Source organism: Lactuca sativa, chromosome 4 (assembly GCF_002870075.4).
Source record: "Lactuca sativa cultivar Salinas chromosome 4, Lsat_Salinas_v11, whole genome shotgun sequence".
In the NCBI taxonomy this organism is placed as follows: Eukaryota; Viridiplantae; Streptophyta; class Magnoliopsida; order Asterales; family Asteraceae; genus Lactuca; species Lactuca sativa.
The window spans coordinates 41778618-41782348 of record NC_056626.2 but is presented as its reverse complement, the minus strand read 5'-3'; positions in this window follow the sequence as shown (position 1 = coordinate 41782348).

Sequence of the window (3731 nt, the reverse complement as noted above, 5' to 3'; positions counted from 1 at the left end):
TAGGGTAAAACCCTAGCTCGATACTTGTAACGTCCCAAAATTTAAGACAAAAAATTTCGTTCTTATAATAACAAAACCATCATCCAAAACGTTTCATAAAAACCATAATGAAATCTAAGTATATCAATAATCATCCAATTACATCAGAGTTAAATAAAATGTAGAACAATACGGTGTGTGGAATGCGATCATCTTGAGCTCTTCCCCTTCGATCTGAAATTACTTGAAACATAAACTAAAAACCATAAGCACGAAGCTTAGTGAGTTCCCCAAAATACCTCATACCATACATATCAAACATACAATGGGTGCCCAACAACCATCAAGCCCCGCCCGACAATTGCATCGAGCTCTGCTCAGACCAGGTTTATCAATAATATGAGATGGACCCCACCTCATCACATTCATCAGGCCCCACCCAGTATACATATAGACACATAAACACATGCAATAATCACTAAGAAAAATAGCATACAATACACACATTAAGCCCCGCCTGGCATCGGCCCTTGCCCGATATACATATTAGATACAACGCATGCAAGAGTCATACAGACAACTAGCATCCTAACCATAATAAATCAAGGGCCAGCATTGGTGCCTTCGACCGGCTAAACGCTGAGAGGAAACTCTCCTTTTGAATCCATTGGCTAATTATCGACCGATTTTAAATTTAACAGCATGAGAAGATTACACTGTATAACGACCCTGTAAAATTCATAAGTTCTACATATAGACTCTGTTTTCGAATGTCTTTTTATTGTTAAGCTCCTATTAATGAGATCTTACATTCTCATTTAGGTTGTGTCGGCTAAAAATCGATCGATCTAAAATTCGAATTCCGCGCTGTGCACTGTTTTGCTGAATCTTAGAAAAATCATAACTTCCTCATACGAAGTCAGATTTGGACGTTCTTTTTATGAACGTTCTCAATTTAACGTATACTATGAATTTAGTTTGGATCTCTAAGGCTAAAAAGTATTTTATCGCAAACTTGTTTTTTATGATTCCCGGTGTCGTGTCGGTTTTGCCGTAAAACTTCGACATGTCATACTTCTTCGTTATAACTCGGATTTCAGCGTTTTTTATATGTACAGAACCCTTGTGACATATATTATAACTTAGTTAAGATTATTTATTCTAAATAATATTCTATCAAAAAGTCATTTTTGACTCTTATTATGTCTAAATTGACTGGTCCGAATCTGCAGGCGTTACAATTGGGTGCGTTGCAGCTGATCCCACATCGGCTTGGAAGGAGAATGAAGCATTTACTTAAAATGGGTATGGAAACCTTCCTTTTCACAATGCGTTTTAAATCCGTAAGGGCAACAGATCACATAAGAACTTTGTAGTTAAGCGTGTATGGGGTGAGAGCAATCTAAGGATGGGTGACCCCCTGGGAAGTTTTTGCGCTGAGAGCCCAAAGCGGATAATATTGTGATACGTGTCAGAGAGTGATGTTACAAATGGTATCAGAGTTGGGGAACACGTCGATGTGTTCGACGGGGATGTCGAAATGTATAATGGGGGGGGGGGGGGGGGGTAAAGGTGGGTGGCAGTTGATCCTACATCGGCTTGGAAGGAGAAAAATATTTCCTTAAAAGGGGCATGGATACCTTCCTTATCACAATGCATTTTAAAGCTGTGAGGGCAACAAATCCCATAAGAAATCTGCAGTTAAGCGTGCCCGGGCAAGAGCAATCTACGGATGGGTGACCCCCTAGGAAGTTTTCGCACTGGGAGCCCAAAGCAGATAATATTGTGATACGTGCCAGAGAGGAATGTTACATAAATTGATGATGGGGAAAAAATGCAAGAGTGGGGTGGAGTATTACGAGAAGAAAAGGAAGAACCGTGACATACAAATAAGTGTGGGGTATACATTCAACATGGAGCTAAAACAAGGAGTCTTTTATGTTATCAATGTTATATATGAGAATAATTTGATACGATGGATTGGTCTAGAAATTAGCTACTTCGAGACTAGTCAATTCATTCGGCAATGAAGAATTTAGAGTTTTCACGCAGACACAACACGAGCCTAGGTACCTCAAGACACAACTTTTTATTACATCACAACTACTTTCCTGACATTTGAAGACCACGACACGCCAATTCTCATTGCGCGTTGTGACAATGATTTTTGTCGCAAGTTCCAATTTTTATAGAGACCACGTCGTGGCCAACAACTTGCCATGATGTGGCAACGCCCCAGTCAAATTTTCGAGCTATGAAGACTATTTGTCTTCCTACCTTTATGCCAAGAGTCCACCAACCCACGACAGTCATCCAATCTCATGACTACATAACCAAGGTGAGTTTGTTCATTTTCCCCCTCTTTAATTTTATGTCTTTTTATTGCTTGAGCATGCAATGGGGACATTACATCATTTAACTGTTGGGTAGGGGTTGAATGTAGGAATGCAAGCTTAAAGATAAAAATTGAAAAAAATAGTAGGATTTAAAAAAAATTATTAGAAAGATTTGAAATAATAATTTATAAATTGAACCTAGTTAAAAAAAATTATTATGTTGAAATCTAGTTTGCTATTGTTCTGTGGGATGATTCGATACGAGTTTTAATGTCTATTTGAGCCAATAGATGTTATAGTTTATTTGTAGCTTCCCTATCCTAGTGAAATCATGGAACAAAAACGCGACCTTGCTTAGTTTGAGGGCCATAATACGTTTATCATCGTGTACCGGAAATGTATCCATAAGAGCTTATGTAGTCATTGCACTTAGATTAATAACTGTAACCAATAAGGATTGAAGTTAAGTTCCCTTACTTAAGCATATGTTTTTATAGGATTTTTAGTTTTGGGTGAGAAAAAGAAAAAAAATAGAAAAAGGAAAAGGAAAAAAGTTGTAAAATTTGAAAGATTAAGACTCTAGAAAGCTATGAAGATCAAGAAATATGAAGAAAAGTTCAAAAATTGAATACTCAAGAATAAGGCAAATTGCCAAGTTATTATTATTTATTGTAATTTTTCTTTCTAGGTTATTTTTCCATATGTATGCTTCAGGTTTTAACCAAAAATACCTTGAGGTTAAGAAAATTTTCTGAGGATGGATTCAGAGGGATGCATAAAATGAGTGTTCTTCAAAAGAAGTGGGGAAGTGTTTATGAAGATTGTGGGCTTTTAGGATTTGAGAGGTTCTTAGGAAAATGTAAACACAAATACATGTTTTCGGTCTTGATGTAATGGAGATGCTCAAAATGTGTTGTCTTGTGCGATGTTGATAGCTAGGGTTTTGATGTGATAATAATAAATTCAGTTTTGCTTGATGGCAAGCAAAAAGATATATGTGGGGTATTTTGATATGGCCATATTTAACTATATATTTTAGGTCATTATATTAATATATTTGATTAAAATGTTATATTTTTAGATATATGATACTTAATATGCTTGGAAATGTTCAATTACTGTAAAAATGGGAGTTGGGATCCAAAAGGAGGAGAATGGAGCTAAGAAAGACACAAAAAGGATGTTGATAGCAGCTTGAACCCTCGTCAGTAATTTTGTCATATCTCATGACTCATAACTCTGATTGATGAGATTGAAAATGTTGATTCCCAACGACTACGACGTGGTTAATGGAATCTTCACGATTCTTTATGCTGACTTGGAGAATACGGGATCAGCATGAGGACCACGACGTGGTGGCCAGAATTTGGCAAGTATATATATATATATATATATATATATATATATATATATATA